Below are 15,000 nucleotides of genomic sequence, written 5' to 3'. Positions count from 1 at the left end.
CTGAGGCACACACACAACGTTGAGGAACTAATCATTCTCAGTAGATATAAAAACAGACTAGATTTACTTGCTGATTGAGGTGAAGAAAACCTTCTCATTAGTGGTGGAGAGTTGAGCCAAATCAGAAGAACTATCAGATCCCAAAACGGACACATCTATAGACCTACTTCCACGTGTAATCAGGTAGTCTATAGACCTACTTCCACGTGTAATCAGGTAGTCTATAGACCTACTTCCACGTGTAATCAGGTAGTCTATAGACCTACTTCCACGTGTAATCAGGTAGTCTATAGACCTACTTCCACGTGTAATCAGGTAGTCTATAGACCTACTTCCACGTGTAATCAGGTAGTCTATAGACCTACTTCCACGTGTAATCTGGTAGTCTATAGACCTACTTCCACGTGTAATCAGGTAGTCTATAGACCTACTTCCATGTGTAATCAGGTAGTCTATAGACCTACTTCCATGTGTAATCAGGTAGTCTATAGACCTACTTCCATGTGTAATCAGGCAACAATCAACACATGCAGTCCTACACATCAGTCTGTACTCACCAGGTTCTGTAGTGGACTAAATGGGGTCGGCTCTACACATCACAGTCTGTACTCACCAGTTCCTGTAGTGGACTAAATGGGGTCGGCCCTACACATCACAGTCTGAACTCACCAGTTCCTGTAGTGGACTAAATGGGGTCGGCCCTACACATCACAGTCTGTACTCACCAGTTCCTGAAGTGGACTAAATAGGCCCTACACACCACAGTCTGTACTCACCAGTTTCTGCAGTGCAGCCACCTCCTCTGGCAGATAACACAGGCCGGTCCTGTTGAGTTTCAGCCATCTCAGACTGCTCATAGACTTCACATGCTCAGGGAAGTAACCTCCCTGGGGGGCGGGGGGGAGGAAGAGAGAGAGAGAGAGACTGTTGATTTCACTTTTGTATATTATCTACCTCACTTTCTTTGGCAATGTTAACATGTTTCCCATGCCAATAAAGCCCCTTGAATTGAATTGAGAGAGGAAGAGGAAGCGAGGGGAAGAGGAAGAGCGCGAGAGAGGGGAAGAGGAAGAGAGAGGGGAAGAGGGAGGAAGAGAGCGAAAGGAAGAGAGAGGAAGAGAGAAACACACACAGGGTTAGGGGCCAACACACTACAGTGCTAGCCTGTCCCAGATGTTTTTGTGCTCTTGCTAGCCCCACTGCTGTCATTGTCAACACTGGACTCAACACTAGGTCTATGTCAGGTTAACAACAGACTGGGACTCAACACTAGGTCTATGTCAGGTTAACAACAGACTGGGACTCAACACTAGGTCTATGTCAGGTTAACAACAGACTGGGACTCAACACTAGGTCTACGTCAGGTTAACAACAGACTGGGACTCAACACTAGGTCTACGTCAGGTTAACAACAGACTGGGACTCAACACTAGGTCTATGTCAGGTTAACAACAGACTGGGACTCAACACTAGGTCTATGTCAGGTTAACAACAGACTGGGACTCAACACTAGGTCTATGTCAGGTTAACAACAGACTGGGACTCAACACTAGGTCTATGTCAGGTTAACAACAGACTGGGACTCAACACTAGGTCTACGTCAGGTTAACAACAGACTGGGACTCAACACTAGGTCTACGTCAGGTTAACAACAGGCCAGACAGACTGGGACTTAACACTAGGTCTATGTCAGGTTAACAACAGACTGGGACTCAACACTAGGTCTATGTCAGGTTAACAACAGACTGGGACTAAACACTAGGTCTATGTCAGGTTAACAACAGACTGGGACTCAACACTAGGTCTATGTCAGGTTAACAACAGACTGGGACTCAACACTAGGTCTATGTCAGGTTAACAACAGACTGGGACTCAACACTAGGTCTATGTCAGGTTAACAACAGACTGGGACTCAACACTATGTCTACGTCAGGTTAACAACAGACCAGACAGACTGGGACTCAACACTAGGTCTATGTCAGGTTAACAACAGACTGGGACTCAACACTAGGTCTATGTCAGGTTAACAACAGACTGGGACTCAACACTAGGTCTATGTCAGGTTAACAACAGACTGGGACTCAACACTAGGTCTACGTCAGGTTAACAACAGACTGGGACTCAACACTAGGTCTATCTCAGGTTAACAACAGACTGGGACTCAACACTAGGTCAATGTCAGGTTAACAACAGACCAGACAGACTGGGACTCAACACTAGGTCTATGTCAGGTTATCAACAGAACAGATCTGGGACTCAACACTAGGTCTATGTCAGGTTAACAACAGACTGGGACTCAACACTAGGTCTATGTCAGGTTATCAACAGACTGGGACTCAACACTAGGTCTACGTCAGGTTAACAACAGACTGGGACTCAACACTAGGTCTACGTCAGGTTAACAACAGGCCAGACAGACTGGGACTCAACACTAGGTCTATGTCAGGTTAACAACAGACTGGGACTCAACACTAGGTCTATGTCAGGTTAACAACAGACTGGGACTCAACACTAGGTCTATGTCAGGTTAACAACAGACTGGGACTCAACACTAGGTCTATGTCAGGTTAACAACAGACTGGGACTCAACACTAGGTCTATGTCAGGTTATCAACAGACTGGGACTCAACACTAGGTCTACGTCAGGTTAACAACAGACTGGGACTCAACACTAGGTCTATCTCAGGTTAACAACAGACTGGGACTCAACACTAGGTCTATGTCAGGTTAACAACAGACTGGGACTCAACACTAGGTCTATGTCAGGTTAACAACAGACTGGGACTCAACACTAGGTCTACGTCAGGTTAACAACAGACCAGACAGACTGGGACTCAACACTAGGTCTATGTCAGGTTAACAACAGACTGGGACTCAACACTAGGTCTATGTCAGGTTAACAACAGACTGGGACTCAACACTAGGTCTATGTCAGGTTAACAACAGACTGGGACTCAACACTAGGTCTACGTCAGGTTAACAACAGACTGGGACTCAACACTAGGTCTACGTCAGGTTAACAACAGACTGGGACTCAACACTAGGTCTATGTCAGGTTAACAACAGACTGGGACTCAACACTAGGTCTATGTCAGGTTAACAACAGACTGGGACTCAACACTATGTCTATGTTAGGTTAACAACAGACTGGGACTCAACACTAGGTCTATGTCAGGTTAACAACAGACTGGGACTATGTCAGGTTAACAACAGGCCAGACAGACTGGGACTTAACACTAGGTCTATGTCAGGTTAACAACAGGCCAAACAGACTGGGACTCAACACTAGGTCTATGTCAGGTTATCAACAGCACAGATCTGGGACTCAACACTAGGTCTATGTCAGGTTAACAACAGACTGGGACTCAACACTAGGTCTACGTCAGGTTAACAACAGACTGGGACTCAACACTAGGTCTACGTCAGGTTAACAACAGACTGGGACTCAACACTAGGTCTACGTCAGGTTAACAACAGACTGGGACTCAACACTAGGTCTACGTCAGGTTAACAACAGACTGGGACTCAACACTAGGTCTACGTCAGGTTAACAACAGACTGGGACTCAACACTAGGTCTATGTCAGGTTATCAACAGCACAGATCTGGGACTCAACACTAGGTCTATGTCAGGTTAACAACAGACTGGGACTCAACACTAGGTCTATGTCAGGTTAACAACAGACTGGGACTCAACACTAGGTCTACGTCAGGTTAACAACAGACTGGGACTCAACACTAGGTCTACGTCAGGTTAACAACAGACTGGGACTCAACACTAGGTCTATGTCAGGTTATCAACAGCACAGATCTGGGACTCAACACTAGGTCTATGTCAGGTTAACAACAGCCCAAACAGACTGGGACTCAACACTAGGTCTACGTCAGGTTATCAACAGCACAGATCTGGGACTCAACACCAGGTCTATGTCAGGTTAACAACAGGCCAAACAGACTGGGACTCAACACTAGGTCTATGTCAGGTTATACACAGCACAGATCTGGGACAGACTAAACCCTAAAGAGTCAGCAGAAGCACTAAGTCTGGCAACTTAAAGAGACCCAACTACATCACAGTATTATTTTGTCATTGAGCAGACGCTCTTTATCCACAGCAGCTTAACAATTAGAGTTAAGTGCCTTGCTCAAGGGCATGTCGACATAATTGTTTTTAACCTCGTCGGCTCCGGGGATTTAAACCAGTGACCTTTCGGTTACTGGGCCAACGCTCTGGACAGCTCTAGGCTATCTGCCACCCTGATTATCAGCAGAAAATCATGACGTGTTGTTTGGAGAAATAGAGAGAAGCCAAGAATAACATGAGTGAGGACGTTTTAATAGTATGACATCACAACACATGCTCAGAGCCTGGTGATGTCATCTTCCCCCTGGGTGACACATGGGAGGTGGGGGGCAGAAATACTTCTGAGCTGTGTTGTCTGACCATGTTAACTTAAACATCTAACGGGACAGATACATAAATAATAAGCAGTATCTGCGTCACACAGCTAGTTAGCTACAGTCCCACAGCTAGTTAGCTACAGTCTGACCAGTCCCACAGCTAGTTAGCTACAGTCTGACCAGTCCCACAGCTAGTTAGCTACAGTCTGACCAGTCACACAGCTAGTTAGCTACAGTCTGACCAGTCACACAGCTAGTTAGCTACAGTCCGACCAGTCACACAGCTAGTTAGCTACAGTCCGACCAGTCACACAGCTAGTTAGCTACAGTCTGACCAGTCCCACAGCTAGTTAGCTACAGTCCCACAGCTAGTTAGCTACAGTCCCACAGCTAGTTAGCTACAGTCTGACCAGTCCCACAGCTAGTTAGCTACAGTCCCACAGCTAGTTAGCTACAGTCCCACAGCTAGTTAGCTACAGTCACACAGCTAGTTAGCTACAGTCACACAGCTACAGTCACACAGCTAGTTAGCTACAGTCACACAGCTAGTTAGCTACAGTCTGACCAGTCCCACAGCTAGTTAGCTACAGTCCGACCAGTCACACAGCTAGTTAGCTACAGTCTGACCAGTCCCACAGCTAGTTAGCTACAGTCCGACCAGTCACACAGCTAGTTAGCTACAGTCCGACCAGTCACACAGCTAGTTAGCTACAGTCCGACCAGTCACACAGCTAGTTAGCTACAGTCCGACCAGTCACACAGCTAGTTAGCTACAGTCACACAGCTAGTTAGCTACAGTCACACAGCTAGTTAGCTACAGTCACACAGCTAGTTAGCTACAGTCACACAGCTAGTTAGCTACAGTCTGACCAGTCCCACAGCTAGTTAGCTACAGTCCCACAGCTAGTTAGCTACAGTCACACAGCTAGTTAGCTACAGTCACACAGCTAGTTAGCTACAGTCACACAGCTAGTTAGCTACAGTCACACAGCTAGTTAGCTACAGTCTGACCAGCCCCACAGCTAGTTAGCTACAGTCCGACCAGTCACACAGCTAGTTAGCTACAGTCCCACAGCTAGTTAGCTACAGTCCCACAGCTAGTTAGCTACAGTCCCACAGCTAGTTAGCTACAGTCTGACCAGTCCCACAGCTAGTTAGCTACAGTCACACAGCTAGTTAGCAACAGTCCAACCAGTCCCACAGCTAGTTAGCTACAGTCTGACCAGTCCCACAGCTAGTTAGCTACAGTCTGACCAGTCCCACAGCTAGTTAGCTACAGTCTGACCAGTCCCACAGCTAGTTAGCTACAGTCCGACCAGTCACACAGCTAGTTAGCTACAGTCTGACCAGTCCCACAGCTAGTTAGCTACAGTCCCACAGCTAGTTAGCTACAGTCACACAGCTAGTTAGCTACAGTCACACAGCTAGTTAGCTACAGTCACACAGCTAGTTAGCTACAGTCTGACCAGTCCCACAGCTAGTTAGCTACAGTCCGACCAGTCCCACAGCTAGTTAGCTCCAGTCCCACAGCTAGTTAGCTCCAGTCCCACAGCTAGTTAGCTACAGTCCCACAGCTAGTTAGCTACAGTCTGACCAGTCCCACAGCTAGTTAGCTACAGTCACACAGCTAGTTAGCTACAGTCCGACCAGTCCCACAGCTAGTTAGCTACAGTCTGACCAGTCCCACAGCTAGTTAGCTACAGTCTGACCAGTCCCACAGCTAGTTAGCTACAGTCCGACCAGTCACACAGCTAGTTAGCTACAGTCTGACCAGTCCCACAGCTAGTTAGCTACAGTCCGACCAGTCACACAGCTAGTTAGCTACAGTCCCACAGCTAGTTAGCTACAGTCCCACAGCTAGTTAACTCCAGTCCCACAGCTAGTTAGCTACAGTCCCACAGCTAGTTAGCTACAGTCCGACCAGTCCCACAGCTAGTTAGCTATAGTCCGACCAGTCCCACAGCTAGTTAGCTACAGTCCGACACCTAGTTAGCTCCAGTCCCACAGCTAGTTAGCTCCAGTCCCACAGCTAGTTAGCTCCAGTCCCACAGCTAGTTAGCTCCAGTCCCACAGCTAGTTAGCTCCAGTCCCACAGCTAGTTAGCTCCAGTCCCACAGCTAGTTAGCTACAGTCACACAGCTAGTTAGCTACAGTCACACAGCTAGTTAGCTACAGTCCCACAGCTAGTTAGCTCCAGTCTGACCAGTCCCACTGCTAGTTAGCTACAGTCTGACCAGTCCCACAGCTAGTTAGCTCCAGTCCCACTGCTAGTTAGCTCCAGTCCCACTGCTAGTTAGCTCCAGTCCCACTGCTAGTTAGCTCCAGTCCCACTGCTAGTTAGCTCCAGTCCCACAGCTAGTTAGCTACAGTCTGACCAGTCCCACTGCTAGTTAGCTCCAGTCCCACTGCTAGTTAGCTCCAGTCTGACCAGTCCCACTGCTAGTTAGCTACAGTCTGACCAGTCCCACAGCTAGTTAGCTCCAGTCCCACAGCTAGTTAGCTCCAGTCTGACCAGTCCCACTGCTAGTTAGCTCCAGTCTGACCAGTCCCACAGCTAGTTAGCTCCAGTCTGACCAGTCCCACTGCTAGTTAGCTACAGTCTGACCAGTCCCACAGCTAGTTAGCTCCAGTCCCACTGCTAGTTAGCTCCAGTCCCACTGCTAGTTAGCTCCAGTCCCACTGCTAGTTAGCTCCAGTCCCACTGCTAGTTAGCTCCAGTCCCACAGCTAGTTAGCTACAGTCTGACCAGTCCCACTGCTAGTTAGCTCCAGTCCCACTGCTAGTTAGCTACAGTCTGACCAGTCCCACTGCTAGTTAGCTACAGTCCGACCAGTCCCACTGCTAGTTAGCTCCAGTCCCACTGCTAGTTAGCTCCAGTCCCACTGCTAGTTAGCTCCAGCTGGCTAACGCCCTGCTAGTGTTCCTGTTTCAGCTACCGGGCTGCTAACTAACTGCCTGTCGTTTACCCGTCACGAATAATGGTCCGGAAAGGTCAAATATAATCGTGTTTATTATTGTTGTTGTCTTACTTTGAAGTCGTTTCCAGATAGGTCTACCCCCCGGATAAAAGGCAGGACTCCGGTGGCAGCCATTTGTGCTTCGGGAAACCGTCCGTCGCTGCCGAGTCTCTGTTGGTGTTTATCAGGCGGAGCGGAGACACTGGTTACCACAGCCACAAAGTCGGAAACAGCTCTTTATCTTCTTAAAATGGGATTTTAAACCTTACTCACACTGGGAATCTTACGCCTAAGATTATTAAATTAAGGAATATTTTTTTTGTTTTCATTAATTTTTGCGATTATAGCCAACTATGTGGCGGTGGTAAACAGACTTTGTGGGTGTGGTAACTAGTGGAAACCCTGGTGAAGGATCCTGCTTTTGTCAAATGAACGTAAGATTTGACTTTTCGCAGCAGGTTTAGGAAAATTAAGTTAAGTAAAAGGGTTAGCTAAAATGATCAACATTTGACAGAACAGCTGCTGGGACCGGAAACACCCTGGCGGCCTGGGAACGGAACAGCCCTCCGGGGGAGGTGCGCCCCGTTCAACCATAGAAACTTGACTAACGCGCTGAAGTCAATCAATCAATAATGAAGTGGTCACGATCAAAGATATTCTAGTTTCGCCTATTCCTCTCTGCTATGATCTAATCAATAGAAACACCCATTTCCAATCCATTTAATTAGTTTTTACACAAGTCCTTCCTACTGTAACTTAGTACATATTAATCAACACAAGGGAGATATTTTAGAGGCACTGGTCAGACAGATTACAGGACAACAGATTGCTGGGATCAGTGATTTTATATAAACATTCAAAAATACCAGTATTAATCTCCCCTTTCTCCAGTCTGTCTCCTCCCAGCTGGATTTACAATTGTATTCTTTACACCAATGTTACATATTGGGGACAAATTACCATTCAAATCCATTCTTTTATTTCTCTGTAAACTATTGATCTATTCTCCTTTAAATGCAGTTTCTCTGTCAGAGGTGAGACACAGGCAGACTGAACCCAGTCCCACTCCTGTCCCAAATGAACCCTGGTTTAACACCTCTGGCCTCTGGTCCGTCTGGGATCCCCTCCTGATGTTTAGGGTTAAGGGGCGAGTTGAAGGTAAACTGATTCTAGTTCATCAACCGCTGAGCTTCCTGATCACATTGGAGTTCAGAGGTCGGGGACAAGGTCACACGGGGGTCAGAGCATCTCTATGGCAGCAGTGGGATCAGGGGTTAAAGGTCAGCGCTGAGGGCAGGTGACACGTGTGTGTCCAGGCATGTGACAGATGCCACAGGTACGGGGCTTCCTGGGAGCGGGGGGTTTGGTGGTGGGGGGGGCTCCTCCTCCCCCAGTCTCCCTCCCCCTCTTCCTCCAGTCTCCCCCTCCAGAACCTGAACCTGGTAGAGACACAGACAGAGGGTTAGCAATGGGGGTGGGTGTATGTGTCTGCATGTGTGTGTTACATTGTGTGTGTGTTATAGTGTGTGTGTGTGTTACAGTGTGTGTGTGTTACAGTGTGTGTGTGTGTGTGTGTTACAGTGTGTGTGTGTGTGTGTGTGTGTGTTACAGTGTGTGTGTTACAGTGTGTGTGTGTTACAGTGTGTGTGTGTGTGTTATAGTGTGTGTGTGTGTGTGTGTGTGTGTGTGTTATAGTGTGTGTGTGTGTGTTACAGTGTGTGTGTGTTACAGTGTGTGTGTGTGTGTGTGTGTGTCTGTGTGTGTGTGTGTGTGTGTGTTACAGTGTGTGTGTGTTTATAGTGTGTGTGTGTTTATAGTGTGTGTGTGTGTGTTACAGTGTGTGTGTGTGTGTGTGTTACAGTGTGTGTGTGTGTGTGTGTGTGTGTTACAGTGTGTGTGTGTTACAGTGTGTGTGTGTGTGTGTTATAGTGTGTGTGTGTGTGTGTGTGTGTGTGTTATAGTGTGTGTGTGTTACAGTGTGTGTGTGTTACAGTGTGTGTGTGTGTGTTGTGTGTGTGTCTGTGTGTGTGTGTGTGTGTTACAGTGTGTGTGTGTGTTATAGTGTGTGTGTGTGTTATAGTGTGTGTGTGTGTGTTACAGTGTGTGTGTGTTACAGCGTGTGTGTGTTACAGTGTGTGTGTGTGTTACAGTGTGTGTGTTACAGTGTGTGTGTGTGTGTTACAGTGTGTGTGTGTTACAGTGTGTGTGTTACAGTGTGTGTTACAGTGTGTTTCGTTACAGCGTGTGTGTTACAGCGTGTGTGTTACAGTGTGTGTGTGTTACAGTGTGTGTTTCGTTACAGCGTGTGTGTTACAGCGTGTGTGTGTTACAGTGTGTGTGTGTTACAGCGTGTGTGTGTTATAGTGTGTGTGTGTTACAGCGTGTGTGTGTTACAGCGTGTGTGTGTGTTACAGTGTGTGTGTTACAGTGTGTGTTTCGTTACAGCGTGTGTGTTACAGCGTGTGTGTGTTACAGTGTGTGTGTGTTACAGCGTGTGTGTGTTATAGTGTGTGTGTGTTACAGCGTGTGTGTGTTACAGTGTGTGTGTGTTACAGTGTGTGTGTTACAGTGTGTGTGTGTGTTACAGTGTGTGTGTTATAGTGTGTGTGTGTTTACAGTGTGTGTGTTACAGCGTGTGTGTTATAGTGTGTGTGTGTTACAGCGTGTGTGTGTTACAGTGTGTGTGTGTTACAGTGTGTGTGTTACAGTGTGTGTGTTGTTACAGTGTGTGTGTTACAGCGTGTGTGTGTGTTACAGTGTGTGTTTCGTTACAGCGTGTGTGTTACAGCGTGTGTGTGTTACAGTGTGTGTGTGTTACAGTGTGTGTGTTATAGTGTGTGTGTGTTACAGCGTGTGTGTGTTACAGCGTGTGTGTGTGTTACAGTGTGTGTGTTACAGTGTGTGTTTCGTTACAGTGTGTGTTACAGTGTGTGTGTTACAGCGTGTGTGTGTTATAGTGTGTGTGTGTTACAGCGTGTGTGTGTTACAGTGTGTGTGTGTTACAGTGTGTGTGTTACAGTGTGTGTGTGTGTTACAGTGTGTGTGTGTTACAGTGTGTGTGTGTGTTACAGTGTGTGTGTTACAGTGTGTGTTTGTTACAGTGTGTGTTACAGCGTGTGTGTGTTACAGTGTGTGTGTGTTACAGCGTGTGTGTGTTATAGTGTGTGTGTGTTACAGCGTGTGTGTGTTACAGTGTGTGTGTGTTACAGCGTGTGTGTGTTACAGTGTGTGTGTGTTACAGCGTGTGTGTGTTATAGTGTGTGTGTGTTACAGCGTGTGTGTGTTACAGTGTGTGTGTGTTACAGTGTGTGTGTTACAGTGTGTGTGTTACAGTGTGTGTGTGTGTTACAGCGTGTGTGTGTTATAGTGTGTGTGTGTGTTACAGCGTGTGTGTGTTACAGTGTGTGTGTGTTACAGTGTGTGTGTGTTACAGTGTGTGTGTGTTACAGTGTGTGTGCGTTACAGTGTGTGTGTGTTACAGTGTGTGTGTGTGTGTGTGTGTTACAGTGTGTGTGTGTGTGTTACAGTGTGTGTGTGTGTGTGTTACAGCGTGTGTTTCGTTACCTGGTGGTGGGATGTTCTCGTCAGCCCAGAGGAAGAATCCACACTGTTGATCTCTGGGCTTCCCACAGGTATGGAACACTTTTCCTTTATTAGGTCCTTCCTTCTGCACTGTCCTCTGAACCGCTGGCTCACTGCAGTTACAAACCACCTCCCCCACGGAGGTCCCGGGGGGCTGGTGTGGCCTGCTGGGTGGCGCCCCCTGGGGGCCTGGAGGGTAAACGTTAGTGTCGGGCTGGTCGGTCCACAGGAAGAAGTTACAGCCTCCAGAGGAACACTTATAGAACTGTCTGCCCTGGTTAGGACCGTCTTTCCTCACGGTGAGGAGGACCGCCTCCGACCCACAGTTACACACTGTGATGTCACCACCTCTGGGGTCAGGGCGTGGGGCCTGGGGGTCAGGGCGAGGGTGGGGGGCCAGGATGAGGAGGGGGGTTGGGGGCTTGGGGAGACAGGGGGTCCGGTCTGGGGGCTGGGCGAGGTCTAGGTTGATTGGTTGCAGTGTCTCCCCTTCCTCCTCCTCTTCCTTCCCCAGCTCCACCTCTTCCTCCCCCAGCTCCTCCTCTTCCTCCCCCAGCTGCTCCTACTCCTCTTCCTCCCCAGCTCCCCCTCTTCCTCCTACTCCTCCCGCCACCCCCTCCACCCATTCTGAGGTATTTGAGGTTGAGCACCTCCCTCAGTGTCTCGTCACACCCTCCGATGCAGCCCACAAACTCCAGCGGCATCATGGGAGGGAGGCTGCCTCGTCGGAACTTCAACTTTAACCTGCAGAGGAAGAGACAGGAGGAGTCATGTAGAGTAGTCTTTATTACACCCAGGGGCAGTCCCCTCAAATATGACCACCCATCGCCCCTCAAATATGACCACCCATCCCCCTCAACTATGACCACCCATCCCCACTCAAATATGACCACCCATCCCTCCTCAAATATGACCACCCATCCCCCTCAAATATGACCACCCATCCCACCTCAAATATGACCACCCATCCCCCTCAAATATGACCACCCATCCCACCTCAAATATGACCACCCCTACCCCCTCATTACCACCCATCCCCCTCAAATATGACCACCCCTCCCCCTCATGACCACCCATCCCCCTCAAATATGACCACCCATCCCACCTCAAATATGACCACCCATCCCTCCTCAAATATGACCACCCATCCCCTCAAATATGACCACCCATCCCACCTCAAATATGACCACCCATCCCACCTCAAATATGACCACCCATCCACCTCAAATATGACCAGCCATCCCACCTCAAATATGACCACCCCTCCCACCTCAAATATGACCACCCCTCCCCTCAAATATGACCACCATCCCCCTCAAATATGACCACCCCTACCCCCTCATTACCACCCATCCCCCTCAAATATGACCACCCCTCCCCCTCATTACCACCCATCCCCCTCAAATATGACCACCCCTCCCCCTCATTACCACCCATCCCCCTCAAAATGACCACCCCTCCCACCTCAAATATGACCACCCATCCCCCTCAAATATGACCACCCATCCCACCTCAAATATGACCACCCATCCCCCTCAAATATGACCACCCATCCCCCTCAAATATGACCACCCATCCCACCTCAAATATGACCACCCATCCCACCTCAAATATGACCACCCATCCACCTCAAATATGACCACCCATCCCACCTCAAATATGACCACCCATCCACCTCAAATATGACCACCCATCCCCCTCAAATCAAGCGACCTGATGTTAGACAGGTCATTTGCTGAATCTGGCATTATCACTGGAGAATGTGTGAAGCACTATGACCACCCATCCCCCTTATCACTGGAGAATGTGTGACAGGTCACTATGACCACCCATCCCCCTTATCACTGGAGAATGTGTGACAGCACTATGACCACCCATCCCCCTTATCACTGGAGAATGTGTGACAGCACTATGACCACCCATCCCCCTTAGCACTGGAGAATGTGTGACAGCACTATGACCACCCATCCCCCTTATCACTGGAGAATGTGTGACAGCACTATGACCACCCATCCCCCTTATCACTGGAGAATGTGTGACAGCACTATGACCACCCATCCCCCTTATCACTGGAGAATGTGTGACAGCACTATGACCACCCATCCCCCTTATCACTGGAGAATGTGTGACAGCACTATGACCACCCATCCCCCTTATCACTGGAGAATGGCAGTGGGACAGTTTTTACATGACGGAAACAAACGCCCCGTAGCACTGCCGAGCCCTGAATGTTAGAATGGATTAAATGAACCATCTGTAACAGACGGCCCTGAATGTAAGAATGGGTTAAATGAACCATCTGTAACAGACAGCCCTGAACGTTAGAATGGGTTAAATGAACCATCTGTAACAGACGGCCCTGAATGTTAGAATGGGTTAAATGAACCATCTGTAACAGACAGCCCTGAACGTTAGAATGGGTTAAATGAACCATCTGTAACAGACGGCCCTGAATGTAAGAATGGGTTAAATGAACCATCTGTAACAGACGGCCCTGAATGTTAGAATGGGTTAAATGAACCATCTGTAACAGACGGCCCTGAATGTTAGAATGGGTTAAATGAACCATCTGTAACAGACGGCCCTGAATGTTAGAATGGGTTAAATGAACCATCTGTAACAGACGGCCCTGAATGGTAGAATGGGTTAAATGAACCATCTGTAACAGACGGTCATCAGGGCCTCGTCCACTCTGAAACTGGAGAGATTCCTCAAATTGGCTTCAAAACTCAGTTTGCTATCAAGGACAGTATCAAGATATCTGTACTGATGTCTCCATCAGGACTCTTTGGTGTGGCTGGTTTATATCACTGTCTCCACTACCATCAGGGCGGGCAGGCAGACAAGCAGGCAGACAAGCAGGCAGACAGACAGACAGACAAGCAGGCAGACAGACAGACCGGTATAACAGACAGACAGACAGGTATAACAGACAGACAGACAGACAGACAGACAGACAGACAGACAGACAGACAGACAGACAGGCAGACAGGCAGACAGACAGACAGACAGACAGACAGACAGACAGACAGACAGACAGGCAGACAGGCAGACAGACATAACAGACAGACAGACAGATACCTACATGTGAACAGGGCGGGGCTGACAGGTGGGACAGACAGACTCGTCTCTGTTGACCTCTAACACCGTGTCCGGAAACCACACGGAACACTTGCATTCTGGGTAACCAACGCAGGACAGGTACTTCCTGTTAGAGAGAAAGGATTAGAAGATATTGAATAGCAGAGAAGCAGACTATGATAGAATACCCTCCAAGACTTTGGGTAAAAATGTTGTGAAAGTGGTCAAAATGTCCGTTTGGAAAAGCTCAGAGAAAAGTTGTTGAGGCAGAACAACAGAACCAACCTTCCTTCACAACAACAGAACCAACCTTCCTCACAACAACAGAACCAACCTTCCTTCACAACAACAGAACCAACCTTCCTTCACAACAACAGAACCAACCTTCCTTCACAACAGAACCAACCTTCCTTCACAACAACAGAACCAACCTTCCTTCACCAACCTTCCTTCACAACAGAACCAACCTTCCTTCACAACACAACAAAACAAATCTTCGCAAACAGAACCAACTTGAGTCCTTTCCCAACAGAACCCAACCTTCCTTCCCAACAGAACCAACCGTCCTTCACAACAACAAAACCAACCTTCCTTCCACAACAGAACCAACCTTCCTTTCCCAACAGAACCAACACTTCCTTCAACAGAACCAGCCTTCCTTCCCAACAGAACCAACCTTCCTTCCCAACAGAACCAACCTTCCGTCCCCAACAGAACCAACCTTCCGTCACAACAGAACCAACCTTCCGTCACAACAGAACCAACCTCCCGTCACAACAGAACCAACCCTTCCTTCACTAACAACAGAACCAACCTTCCTTCACGAACAGAACCAACCTTCCTTCCCATAAAGTTTGTCTCCCCAGTCTCATCCCTCCCCCAGTCTCCACCCTCCCCAGTCTCCACCCTCTCCCAGTCTCCACCCTTCCCCAATCTCCACCCTCTCCCAGTCTCCACCCTTCCCCAATCTCCACCCTCTC

The 15,000-nt window shown here is 48.3% G+C and overlaps 1 pseudogene; it reads right to left on the bottom strand.

Moving 5' to 3' along the window:
* Positions 1–7,582, bottom strand: part of LOC121843275 — a 37,298-nt pseudogene extending 29,716 nt beyond the window's left edge.
* Positions 7,583–15,000: the final 7,418 nt, after the last annotated feature.

The sequence above is a fragment of the Oncorhynchus tshawytscha genome, unplaced genomic scaffold (genome assembly GCF_018296145.1).
Source record: "Oncorhynchus tshawytscha isolate Ot180627B unplaced genomic scaffold, Otsh_v2.0 Un_contig_17457_pilon_pilon, whole genome shotgun sequence".
NCBI lineage: Eukaryota > Metazoa > Chordata > Actinopteri > Salmoniformes > Salmonidae > Oncorhynchus > Oncorhynchus tshawytscha.
Note: the sequence above shows the minus strand (reverse complement) of the source record. Positions and strands in the feature narration are given on the sequence as shown.